The 14,249-nt window shown below is 42.4% G+C and overlaps 1 protein-coding gene across 6 annotated transcripts in view; it reads right to left on the reverse strand.

Moving 5' to 3' along the window:
- Positions 1–8,539, reverse strand: part of WDFY4 (WDFY family member 4) — a 268,674-nt gene extending 260,135 nt beyond the window's left edge. Inside the window, exon 1 of one of the 6 annotated variants that reach the window (XM_013063131.2) lies at positions 8,372–8,531. The gene's annotated coding sequence lies outside the window, so the exon portion shown is untranslated. Of the gene's footprint in view, positions 1–7,831; positions 8,065–8,371 lie in introns of those variants that run through there. The other 5 variants (XM_004765845.3, XM_004765846.3, XM_045068822.1 and 2 more) reach the window with 5 other exon arrangements.
- Positions 8,540–14,249: the final 5,710 nt, after the last annotated feature.

Consider the following 14,249-nt stretch of genomic DNA (forward strand, 5'->3'; position numbering starts at 1 on the left):
GCGGTGAGAATATATGTAGCTGGAAGGTCTTACTGCCAACAGCCCCGAAGGGGTTCCCCAGCTGGATCCGCGAAGATGCTGCTGGTCCCTGGCCAGAGGTCTGGTGCCCAGTCTGCTGTGTGGCCCCAGCTCCCGCTGCAGGCCAGCTGGCCCAGAACAGGGTGATCTCACCACCCCCAGAGGCAAGAGCTGAACTCTGGGAACCACAGAGGCTGACAGTTCATGAGCCTGGGCACAAGGTGGCCACCCGCTGGCCGGTCCCTCTGGGGCTGCCACCTGCAGCACACCCAGCATCAACACTCAGCCTCCAGAACAAGCTGCCGGAACTGTGGCTCGATACAGCTTTCTCTGTGTGGCCGGTTGTTGGATTAGTAAACAGGGAAGGAGCAGAACCGCCCTGGGTCCACGCCCTGGCCTTGAAAGCTGACACTCAGGGGTGCAACAGGCGTGGGCTCCCCCTGGCCTGCCTCCCCGCAGAGGGCAGGCAACCCATCTCATCCATTTGGGTACTTTTTTGAGGTTCCTTGCTTCCTTCTGATCCTCCTCAATGCCATTCTCGCATTTCCTGTGCATGTAGAACTAGGTTTGGGTAAGAAGATATTTCCGACACAACCAGAAACTCACTAGGCTGTAGGATGCTCTTTCTGGTTAAACACTCATCCAGGGGTCAGAAGAGAAATGTAAATCCTCTGAACATGAAGCTGATTTGAAAAGTAAAACTTCATCGGCAGACACCCTTCCAGAGCCTTATTCTGGGTGCTTCATGTTACAGGTGGGGAAGTGAGTCGCCTGCACCCCTGAGTGTCAGCTTTCTCCCACCCTGTCCACCTGTCTCCCACTTACCCCACAGCGGCAGACCGGGGAGCACAGCTCCGACACGGCACTCCCTTGCTCCAGTGTCTTCAGTGGTCCCCGTGTTCTCAAGGAGCACTCCCAAGCTCTTGGCCCTCAGTGACATGGCCCAACCTCCTTCCTTGCCTCACTTCTCGCCGCACCTCCAATGCAGTCTGGCCAAATGAACTGTCCACTCATAATCTGATCTTTCGCCTTTACTCAGGATTCTCTCCCTGGGATGCCCCTCCCTCCTTCAGCTCCACAGAACCCTTCCAAACACAGCTCCTGGCTGCCTCCGTGGCCAGGCATCCCCGATGCCACAACTGAGAAATAACCCTCTTCTCTCCAACTTCCAAACTCCTCCCGCCACTGAGCCACCTTGTGATTAGAAAGTAGTCTCTACCATCCCATAGTGAAGCGGGAGAGCGAGGCTCTTGCCTCACAGAGTCCAAGAACAAATCTTGCGGATGAAGGAGAGTGAGCAAAGTGATAGAATTGTTTTGAGCAAGGAAAGAGCAAAAGATCTCAGGAGTGAGAGGGTCGCAAACCAGCAAGTTGCCACTGAGGGCTTTTGTGGTTGGTCTTTTATTGAAAAGTGACCAAGGAACTTAAATCTTGTTAAAGTCTCTACCACTGATAGGACCATTGAGTAAGGACTGCGGTAACATCTTTAATGGCTTACTTCTTCTTTACGACTTGGTCATTCCTTGCGGTCACAATGTGACCCACCTACCACTGACTCCCAGGGCAGGGTGGTCTGGTTCGTTCTCTTAACTCTGGTTGTGTTAGGCTTCAGCATTTCTGGGATTTGGGGTGAGCCTGATCATGTGGCCCCCTATATGAGCCTAGTCACTAGCCCCCTACCTATCCCTTCCGCCCTAGCTCCCCTTCCCCCACTTACTCAATGACAGCACTTCCCAGTCTCCAATCCTACACCCACACTACAGATCTCACTTAGTAATTACACCAGGTGCTCAGGATTATGATCACCTCCAGGTCCAGGGAAAAGGGGGAGCGTGGTAGCCAAAGCCATTTGTGCCGGGACACTACGTGTGGAGTCAAGCAGAATAAAAGTGAGCGCTTCACAATTCCCAAATCTATCAATACCTACTGCCTGTAAGAACTGGGGCGCCCAACACGTTCTTCCCTGTGTGATCATTAGGCATGAATACACTTTATCTTCCTCTTTCCTGTATTTCCTCCACTCCAGGTTTCTATCAATTATAAAATGACACAATTATTTAATTACATGAGGGGAGGGGATCCTCACATTAAATACACATGTCAAAATTGAGACTATTCAGACACTTTAAATTGTGCAGGGAAAGAAGTATTTCTTGGAACCAAGGTGATGTTTTCGAGGGGAGAGTCTGTGAGAGATCCCTTCTGCAAGGGGAAGCAGTGGAATCATGGCAGGGGGGACTTGCCCCCCATTAATTTACATAATTAAATGTTTCCTGGAGGCATGTATGTGAAAAGGAAAACTAAAAGTTACCAGGCTCTGTGTACTGATTGCAAAGTATTGCCCTGCTTTGTTTGGTTGTTTTTTTTCCCCTTTTGGTTATATGGACTTCTGCCCATCCCCACTGGATTCCCCTGGTTCTTTATTCACCCTTCATTCCCTACAAGGATGATGGCAGTCCCTCCTTACCACCGCACTCCCACACCCACCCCTGCAGCTGCTGCACATATGCTGGATTCAAGGAGAACGTGAGAGCCTCATGCACTCACGCATCCGTGGAGGAGGTGGACAACGCCACCCAACCCAGTAAAGGGGTGGTCTGCATGCTCTGGCAGAAACACAGAAGGAGGAATCATTGGGCCCTGCCTTTAGTACGTCCATCTCCCAGCCTGCTGTCCCTCGAGCCTCCATCTGGTCCACACCCAAAGAGTGGGAGGAGGAAGTCCATGGGTTCACTGTAGTGCACTTCGACCTTACTCTTTTTTTTTTTTTATTTCTTTTCAGTGTAACAGTACTCATTGTTTTTGCACCATACTCAGTGCTCCATGCAATCGTGCCCTCTCTAATACCCACCACCTGGTTCCACCAACCCTCAGATTGTTTTTCAGAGTCTATGGACTCTGATATGGACTGCCCAACCTCACTAACAGTTTCTTCATGTATGCATCTTTATCTCTTTGTATCCTTTAAAAAGCCATATCCGAGTGCTACTTGGGTGATACTATTATTATTATTGCTATTGTTATTATTATCATGTTAAAAACACAAAGACCAACAGGTAAGTCCCTTTTCTTCTGCATGTTACTTTCCATGTTGAAGCATATCTGATTTATAACTGACGTATAAACCGTTTCATTGTATCAATCGTCTATCATCATATCATAAACATAGTCTATGTTGCCTTGTCCCTTAAATGATCAGGTTTAATGACCAAGAAGCATGCTCTTGGTCTATTGCCTGTAATTCATTCTCTTGCTCCCTAATCACAGGATGCTTGGGGTGTCTCGGTTGCTATTATGGGCGATGCTGGAATAAAAAGGATCCCCACGCAATCTTTTTGTTTCCTGTGAATCATCGGGGAAGATGAATTTTCAAAAATAGGATTAACCATTTGCTAAAGGGAAAGAGCAGTTTCCAAACTTCTGCCAAACCTTGATTATTTCTCTCCAGAAGTGTTTCCTCAACTCATGGTGGTGGTAGCAGCTAATTCAAATGGCACAGGTTTTAAGTTCAAATCCCAGCTGACTTACTTACTGTCTGAGGATGAAGGACCTTACTTCTCTAAACCTCCATTTTCTCATCTGTAAAATGGGAGTAATGAAACTGAGCTCATTGTGGGGATTAAAAAAGATGGCAAATACCAGGACCCTGCCCAGTGTCTCTTTATTTTAAGTACTAAATCCCTTCCTCTTACACTTCATACTTTCTTTCTCCCTGGAATTATTTGGGACAAGTGGCTTTTCATCTCCCTGGTTTCCCATCCTTCTTGAACTGTATTTCCCATAAAAGCCTCTGGCCATGGAACATGAAATACCTCTGAACAGTACAGCCCAGAAGAAATACCAAGCCAGCCACGAATTCAGACCATGTGCGTAACTTAAAATTGTTCTGGTAACCACATTTAAAAAGTAGAAATAAAGAGCTGGAATTAATTAAGCCATTTACTCAAATATATTTTTATTTAACCCAGTATCTCCAAAATATTATTTTCAATATGCAATCAATATTTTTAAGTATCAATTAGATATTTCACTTCACATTTCTTTTTCTTGTTGTTTGAAACATCTTTGATATCTGATGTGCATTTTATACTACAGCACATCTCAATTTAGACTGGCCATATTTCAGGTGTGGTTAGAGGCTTCTGTGTTAGATAGCACAGGTGCAGACTTGGAGACCTAAGATTCTAACAGGTGTGCAAATGCTTCGGGCCATCAGCCAAAGGCTTAAGAGTGTTGCCTGGAAAGTCTTTTGAGGTACAAAATGCACATGTATTTTGATAGTTTGCATAACAAATGGAAATAGATGCATGTCCTCACTTGGAAATAAGTAAATAAATGTAAATAAATAAATTTTAAAAAGTTCTATAGTGTGGCTCAAGAACTCCAAGATGCTCACCTTTTTTCTCTCCCTCCTGCACAAGATATCTGCCCCTTGCCCCCCAAAAGACCAAGCTGGCTTGCTTTCCTACTGTGAAGGTCACATGGGGACAGGAGGTGCCAAGACTTCATTTCTACACTTAGTGTCTAATATACATCTCTACCTTTGTCTGTTCAAACCTTTATCCTGGAATAACCATCACTTTGCAGATATGTTCTTTCTACCCATGACCTAGCTCAAAATAGGATGATTCCATTCCCCGTGTTGCTCTGGAGTCATCAACTTCCCTCTCCCACACACTACACTTAAAACATCATCAAATCTCATACTCAGAAAGTATCTAGAATCTCAGCACTCTGATCACTTCCCATTATCTCTACTATCACTTTGGAAAGAGCCAACAATACATCTAGCCTGAATTACTACAACATTCTTTTAACTGATAGTCTTGCTTCTTCCTTTGCTACCCATAGAATAGCTTAAATGATTCTTCTTTAAAATTCAAGCATGCATCAGTGAGTGAGAAACACATATTTTTAGTGACAATTAAAATTATATAAAAATACACACTACTTAGGAGTAACTCTAAACAAAATATGCACTATTTTATAAGGAAAATTATAAAACATTTAAATATTTAAAAGAACATCTAAATAAATGGTACAAACCATGTTCATGAATTGGAGAAGTCATTTTCATAAAAATGGTTTAGCTCTCCAAATTGCTTTTTCAGTCAAACCTAAACATAGCTTTTTTGTAGAGTCTGATAAACTGTTCCTAAAATTCATATGAATGTTAGAATTTTATGAATTCATACCAAGAATGACAAGACAGAGTGGAAGAAGAAGAAAATAAAATAGTTCTTTTCAGATATCAAAATCTGTTATAAGCCTAGAATTAATCATATCATATAGTACTGTCAAAGAGATAAACAGACAGACAGTACTGAGAACCCAGAAACAGAACTTCATATACATGACAAGGTGATTCACAACAGAGTGGATGTAGATAAGTGGCTGAAGAATGGCCTTTTTATTTTTTTTTTTAATTTTTATTTTTGAGAGAGAGAGTGACCACAAGCAGAGAGAGAGGGGCAGAGGGAGAAGCAGACTCCCCATCAAGCAGGGAACATGATGCGGGGATCAATCCTAGGATGCTGGGATCATGACCTGAGCCGAAGGCAGACGCTCAACCAACTGAGCCACCCAGGTGCCTAAGAATGGCCTTTTTAAGTAATATAGCTAACATTTTTGGTTATCCATATGGGAAAAACAAAATAAAATAAAACATTACCCTTTATCTCATGTCATACAGAAAAATCATTTTTAGATGAGGGATTTCTACATGTGAAAGGCAAAATTATAAAAGAAAATAATAATGTAAGAGAATAATTGTATGCCTTTATAGTGGAGAAGAATTTCTTAGATAATACACGTATATCATAAAAGAACGTATGGATAAATGAAGCTCATTTGAGATTAAGAAATCTGATCATTAGCAGAAATTGCCAAGAATGTAATGAGACAAGGCACAAACAAGAGTAAAATATAATATATATATCTGACAAAGGATTAATACCCAAATATGTATTAAATTCTAGAACATCAGAAGGGTAAAGAAGACAGATGGTGCCAACAAGAAATGGACAAAAGATCTGAACAGGAAAAGGGATCCACAATGGCCAATAAGCACATAAAGAGATGCCCAACCTTAGTAATTCAGGAAATGCAAATTAAAAGCCTAGGTAGATTTTCATTTTCACTAGATTGGCAAAATTAAAACTTCAGCATATCAAATGTTGGTGAAGATATAGAGCCACAGAAACGTTTACAGATTGCTGATAGGTGGGTAAAATGGTGCAGCTGTTTCAGAAAAGCAATTTGGTATCATCCAGTAAGGGTGAAGATTGTACACCTACCAATTCCACTTTCAGGGCTTACACCTTAGGGAATTCGAGCACACCTACCCTGGGATATATGTGCAAGAAGCGTCCTAGCAATACCTAACAAGTGCTGGAGCTCCTAACAGCTTATAATAAAAAAAACAAGAACAAAAACCTAAAAAAATCCCAGTGTCCACCAGAATTAACTTGGGGACATATACTGAGGTTTATGTATATATCACAGAATATTATACAGCAAGCAATACACATGAATGAATCAGAAGCACATGCAACAATACAAACACATTCCAGAACCATACTGTGGAGCAAATGAAGCACATCTTAAAAGACTTAAAAAATTCCTATTTACAAAGTCCAAAAAACGTGCAAAACTAAGTAGCACATATTTAGCAATTTAAACATGTGAGGTAAAATTAGAAAGAAAAGCAAGGGACCAATAATCCCCAAATTCTGGACAACCATATTCTCTGACAGGAGAGGGAGAAACCAAGCCTTTGAAGGACCTCAAAGACACTGATGATTAAAAAAACAAAAACATGGGTGCCTGGGTGGCTCAGTGGGTTAAGCCTCTGCCTTCGACTCAGGTCATGATCTCAGTGTCCTGGGTTCGAGCCCTGTATCAGGTTCTCTGCTCAGTGGGGAGCCTGCATCCCCCCTCTCTCTCTGCCTGCCTCTCTGTGTACTTGTGATCTCTGTCAAATAAATAAAATAAAATTTAAATTTAAAAAAATTTTAAAAATAAAAACAAAAACACTTCGGTGATATTTCTTATACCCTATACACTGTTTCTAAATTTTCTTTTCTACCTACTCACCATTTAGAAGCGCCCTGTCTGGGGAGAACAGCCCAAATCCTCACACTGAACAGGAAGACCCTCCCTCACCTGACCCCGTGGCATCCCTCTCTGGCCAGGTCACTGGCCTGCCCTCACCACTCTCTACCCCGCTATTCTCCCCCCAGACCCCCACCAGGCCTCTTGCAAGGCACCTTGACGTTCTCTAGTCCCCTGCCCCAGAATGATTCTCAAAAATCACAGGTTCCAGACTCTCCCTTCCTTCAGGGCTCCACCCAGAAGTACACAGGTTTCCAGCCTCCCGACCCCCCACTCCCAAACCCCTGCTCCCCATCCCAATGCAGCCCACGGCACCAAGCACCACTGGCCCCGTCTGCTGCCCCCGATGCCTTTAACAGTGCTGGGAGGAAATGGCTTCTGATAAATATTTCTCAAATAATTAAATGGATAATTTTGCAGAATATCATGTCAACATTAAAATACCCCTGGAAAGAGTAATACATAAAAAAGTAATACATAAAATACATAAAATACATAAAAAGCTGAATTAGCTCCTTGTCACTTGAGAGAAGCGGGGACAAAGGATGAGTTCAGTGTTCTATAAGGTACGATTTCAGGAGAGAAAAGCAAATTCTCTGTGAGTCAGGTGGTCCTGCTTATTCAGAAAATATTGGCATTTCTAAGGTTTGTTGTGGTGATTCACATGAAGAAAGGGAGGCCTGAAGAGGCCCTTACTTACCAGACCCCTGGCAATGACCACCAGACCAGAATAATGCTAGCTCTCTTTGTCCCCGGGAAGCGGCCCTCACAGCTCAACACCCTTCAGAGGCCTGTAGGGTTCTGGGCAGAGGAGCCTTACAGTCAGCCTCCCCTCTCCATCCCTGGGATTTAGTACAGACAGGCCCACGTCCAGCCTCTCTCACGTGTGGCAACGTCACCTTCCTTAGCAGAACCTTGAGAAAGGGCTTGACCTGAGGTAGGAGGATGAGGAAGGGAGCTGGAGCTCAGCCCAGCTCGGCAAACTCCAACAGGGACAGACACCCCAGCAGACCCATGCTTTCGAGTGGCCCCCGCCACCTGTACCACCCACCCGGCACACACTTTCTGCTCATCAGCCCACCTCCTGTCCCACATCCACAAGCCCAGACCAGGCACTGGTGGCCGCATGGACTCCCATGCCAGCTCTCTAGGAGGCAACCAGAAGGCCCTTCCCTGACAGACAGGACGTCCATGCCCACCTCGGGCCCAGCATGGCCTGGCCAGGAACAAGATGACTTACCCAGAGGTGTGGCGGTCAGGGCCTGCCGACGTCAGGTGACATGGGTGCCCCCAGATCCAGCCCAAGCCCCTCAGGCCTGGGGGAAGAGGATCCGGCCAGCATTGTTAGTCTCCAACAATGTTTCACTATGAATCACTTGAGCTGCGTTTCTGCTCATTTCCTGGAGAAAGCAGAAGTGGAGAGTCAGCAGATGACCCAGACGGTAACACAACTGCCTGAGCTCTGGTGGATGACTCGGGCCCTGCGGGAAGGCCCCTAAGGGCAGGGTGCTCAGTGGTCAAGCAGTGCTGGCTGGAGCCGAGGACAAAGGAAAAGCTAGTGAGGAGTGGACACAGAATTTAGCCCTGTGCTGTCCAGATGGACTTCCCCCTTGGACCTCTGATAAAATACAGACAATAGTGGTGCTTGGGCAAGTTTAGTCAGAGATGTGTCTAACAGGCATCCATGACATTGCATGGGGTCATCTGCCTCTTCTCACTCGGGTCCAGAGAGAGCTCTCCACTTGGAGTCTTTAATCCTCCGTCCTCAGACCCAAGCTGTACTACGAACCAACGGAGTCCTCCAAGGCTAGATGGCCAGCTGTGGGTAACATTGAAGTCATGATGAAGGAAGACTTATAATAGGATGAACTTCTTTGAAACTCAGCAACATGATGCTCTTTCCCTTGGGTTTATTAGCTTGAGTCATTTCCTATCAGCTCTCCACAACACCGTCCATGTAACATCAGCCAGCATGTCCACCCAAGCACACAACCTCCCCATGCCCCATGAGCAGAAGCAGTAGGTAGCATGAATGTCTGACTGGTACAAGCTAACACATCGCCCATTCCTAGTTCATAACCAACTGGCCATTCATAAGCAACTATAAGTGAGGGGCACATCCTTTATTACGGGAGGCAGCAAGGCTCTGATATTAGTTCAAAAATGAAAACACAGTTATAACAAAACTCAACTCTTGCCAGGGCAAATTTGCCAGGAGACAGCAGCCAAAATGGGAGACCCTGTCCAGCAGAAGACGAAGGCCACATGCCCCCACTGATCCCAGGCCCAGTCACCAGCATCCTTATGTAAGCTTTCATTTCTCATCCACTGTCCATGGGTACAAAGGAAGCCACACTGGAAGCTGGAAAGCCAGAAGCACAGGAGGGGTATCTGGGGTCACCCGGAGACAGGCCACAGTGACTGCACCAGCACCAGAATCATCTTGTCAGGCCAAAACGGACTCCAATATTTTTTAAAGCAACTAATTAACATCCTCCTTATACTATATCCAAGGCCCATGATGCTGTATACTGTGTACCACTGTGGGAAGAGAAGTGTTAATTTTCTTGGTAGCTGGGACAAGACTCTTGCCCAGAGAGAGACCTACTTTTGTCGACTGAAAAGAATATGTTGTTAGAGGCTGAGCTCCTGGTTTGAAAATCTTGGTTGAAATTTCCACTACTGTATTAGCACAGTCAACATCTTTACGTCATTTCTTATTTGTGGGGCAAAATGACTATGATGTCTTAGGGACTAATCAAGTAATATTTGCCAATGGGTTTTTAAACACTAGAAAGAGCTGTACAAATATGAGTTATTATTGAGACACTTGGTCATGCTCAGACACTGAAGCAGGAACTATGAACTGCTCATGTACGTGTATATTTTTATTGAGGGGAAATGTGAGATTCTGTGATTTTTTTTCTAAAATGTCCAAAAATAGCTATTATACTTCTGCTTCCATTTATAACAACGTAACTGTTACAGAACATACCCTCCTACTGAAAGTAACTCTAAATATGTAAGACAACAGTTTCCCTGCACTGAAGAGAAGGCAACAGAAGACTATAGTCCTCAAGATAAGAATAACACAATAGGTGAACCCCGTAGTTGTCCTGACTTCTTCCTATGGCTACTTCCTGGCAAGGTGCAGGCGAGCAGAGGCCCAGGGGCAATAATCTCCCTTAAATAAAAATGCAGAAGATGGAAGGAGCTAGAATGTTCAGGGCAGAGTCCTGAGAGGAGTGTGTTTTTTGGGAACTCGTCATGTGAGTCCTTGGCCATGGGTCACCTGTGCATGCATAGGGTAAGACTCCAAAAGACCTAGATAACCTGCTCCAAGGCTGAGAACCGAACAGAAGTAGCAGAGATTGGGCAGTGTTACGAAGGTTCGAGTTACATCCCATTCAGATTGGAAAGACCTCCTTGAGTATATGGAGAATTCATCTTACACTCCTGAAAGGCCACACAGAGAAGAAAGAACCATACACTAAAGAAGAAGCCACAAACTAGGAACAAGTTCAAAAATGGAAATAGAGGGCGCCTGGGGGGCTCAGTGGGTTAAAGCCTCTGCCTTTGGCTCAGGTCATGATCTCAGGGTCCTGGGATCGGGCCTTGCATCGGGCTCTCTGCTCAGCAGGGAGCCTGCTTCCCTTCTTCTCTCTCTGCCTCCCTCTCTGCCTACTTGTGATCTCTGTCTGTCAAATAAATAAATAAAAATCTTTAAAAAAAATTTTTTTAATGGAAATCAGTAAGTCCTAACAAATAATAAAAGCAAACTCGGCAGAACCAAAAGGAGATTCCAGTAGTCAAACTGCCAACCAGAACAAAACTCATCATCCTTTAATGGAAGAAAACGTAATGCAGCATCCCTTCAATTTAACATTTATACTCTCCAGCATATGACTAAAATTAGTAGAAATCTGGAGGAATAGAACAATGTGACCTATAACAAGAAAAATAACTGTCAATAGAAATAGACCTCAAGATAAACCTAAAGTTGAAAGTATCACCAAAGGACTTTAAAGCAGCTATTATAAATGTATTCAAGGACTTAAAAGGAAAAGATAGTCATAATAACTGCAAGGTACAAAATTTCAGCAAATAAATGGAAAATATAAGAAGATTGGGATATAAAATATCCAGTGGGGAAAAGACAGTCTCTTCCACAAATGGTGCTGGGAAAACTGGTCAGCTACATGCAAAAGAATCAAACTGGACCACTTTCTTACACCATACACAAAAATAAATTCAAAGTGGATGAAAGACCTAAATGTGAGACATAAAACCATAAAAATCCTTGAAGAGAGCACAAGCAGTAAGGTCTCTCGACACCAGCCATACCAATATTTTTCTAGATATGTCTCTTGAGGCAAAGGAAATAAAAATAAAAATAAACTATTGGGACTACATAAAAATAAGAAGCTTCTACATGTCAAAGGAAAAGAATCAACAATACTAAGAAGCAACCTACTGAATGTAAGGAGATACTTACAAATGACATATCCAATAAAGGCTTACTACACAAAATACATAACAAACTTACACAAATCAACACCCCCCCCCAAAAAAATCCAGTTAAAAAACAGAATAAATGAACAGACATTTCTCCAAAGGAGACATCCAGATAGGCAACAGACACATGAAAAGATGCTCAACATCCTTCCTCATCAGGGAAATGCAAATCAGAACTATAATGAGATGCCACTCACATCTGTCAAAATAGCTAAAATAAAAAACACAAGAAACAATAAGTGTTGGCAAGGATGTGGAAAAAAGGAATCCTCTGGCACTATTGGTGGGAGTGTGAACTGGTATAGCCACTGTAGAAAACAATATGGAGATTCCTCACAAAGTTAAAAACAGAATTACTCTAGATCCAGTAATCACGCTACTGAGTTTTTACCCTCAAATACAAAAACACTAATCAAAGGGATACATGCACCCTTATTTTTATAGCAGCATTATTTATAATAGCCAACTTATGGAAGTAGCCCAAGTGTTCATTTGGTAGATGAATAGATAAACAAGATGAGGTATAAGTAGGCAATGGAATATTATTTGGCCATAACAAAGAATGAAATCTTGCCATTTGCAATGACATGGATGGAGCTAGAGGGTAGAATGCTAAGTCAGTCAGAGAAAGACAAATACCATATGATTTCACTCATATAAGAAATTGAAGAAAGAAAACAAACAAGCAAAGGGAAAAAAGAGAGGAGAGGAGAAAACCAAGAAACAGACTCTTAACTATAGAGAACAAACTGATGGTTACCAGAGAGGAGAGGAGAAAACCAAGAAACAGACTCTTAACTATAGAGAACAAACTGATGGCTACCAAACTGGGATGGGTTGAATTGGTGGTGGAAATTAAGGAGTACACTTGTGATGAGCACTGGGAGATGTATGGAAGTGTTGAATCACTATATTGTACACCTAAAATAAATATAACACTTTTATGTGTTAAATAGTAAAATAAGAGAAGGACAAAACAATGTAAATTTTAGAACCAGAAAGTATATTTAATATGAAAATTTTACTGATGGCCAATGGCAGAGTGGTAACTGCAAAAGGAAAAAAAAAATAATGAACTTAAAGGCCATTAAAGAAAAATTATTCAATCTGAAAGAGAGAGAAGAAAAAGATTGAAGAAAAATAAACGTGCATTCAGTTGCATTTGGGACAATACCAAATGGCATAATAAATGTGTAACTGAAGCCCCAGAGGGAAAGAAGAAAAAGAAGAGAGTAGAGAAAAATATCGGAAGAAATAATGTTTGAAATTTGCAAAGTTTGTTGAAAAGTAGCAAATTGTGAATACAATAACCTTAGTAAGTCCTAAGCAAAACAGGAAGAAACCTACACTTACAGACATCAGAGTCAAACTCCTAACAGTGAAAAACAAAAGGTTATCTTAAAAACAGAGAAAACCAGTATTACAAACAGGAGAACAAAAACACAACCTCAGACAGATGTTTTGTCAGGAAACAAATGGAAGTCATAAGACAATGGAAAAATATCTCTAGCATGTTTAAAGAAAAAAACAGAAATTGGTAACACATAACTTTTTAGTCAATGAAATCCTTGAAAAAATGGGAATGAAATGAAGTTATTTGCAGATTAATGACAATCATTCATATCCAGAAAAACTGTACTACAAGAAATTCTAAGGAGAGGTGCCTGGGTGGCTCAGTAGGTTAAGCATTTGCCTTCTACTCTGGTCATGATCCCACGGTCCTGGAATCAAGTCACAAGTCAGGCTCCCTACTCTGCAGGGAATCTGCTTTTCCCTCTCCCTCTGCCACTTCCCTTGCTTGTGCTTGTTTTCTCTTTCTCTCTGTCAAACAAATAAATAAATCTTGAAGGAAGGAAAGAAAGAAGGAAAGAAGGAAGGAAGGAAATCTAAAAGAAATTTTTGAGCCTGAAGGGAAAAGACACCAGATGGAAATGTGGATCTACAGAAAGAAAGGAAGAGCCCTAGTAATGTCAAATATAATTAAACTATTTACTGTTTCTTGCCTTAATTCCTTAAAACACTAGGATTGTTTAAAACAAAAATTGTGACACTGTGCATTGGAGTTTATACCATACTTACAAGAAATATATGACAGCAGTCCCACAAAAGATGAAGGAGTAAGTGGAAACATACTGTTGCAAGCTTCTCTCATTTTACATGAAAAAGCATTTTATTAACTTTGTGTAATAAAATTGAGATAAGTTAAGGATATGTATTTTATTTGTAACTTTGTGACAAAGATACCAGGAAAGTCAACGTTCAGTTATAATAATAAAAAAAAAAATGCACTGAGCATCTATTCTATGCCAGATCCCAGCTGGACTCTGGAGAAAGAGATGAGTAAACAAAGTTTCTGTTAAGGTTATTTCCCATAACACTTACTCAAGTGGGCAGGTGGTTGTCCCTCAGAGAGTGATTCAGGAACACAAGCTACTTTGTCCTTTAAAGTCTTGGTATCTACATCCCATCAGCAAACTGGGAAAGCAAATGGACAAAGCCCATCTTTACTCACAAAAGCCCAACTTGTGAGTGGCATTCAATACTTTGGCTCACATCCCATTGGGACTTCATGGCCATATCCAATGGCAAGGAAGGCTGGGAAG

This window comes from Mustela putorius, unplaced genomic scaffold, assembly GCF_011764305.1.
Source record: "Mustela putorius furo isolate JIRA1106 unplaced genomic scaffold, ASM1176430v1.1 tig00003909_pilon_pilon_pilon, whole genome shotgun sequence".
NCBI lineage: Eukaryota > Metazoa > Chordata > Mammalia > Carnivora > Mustelidae > Mustela > Mustela putorius.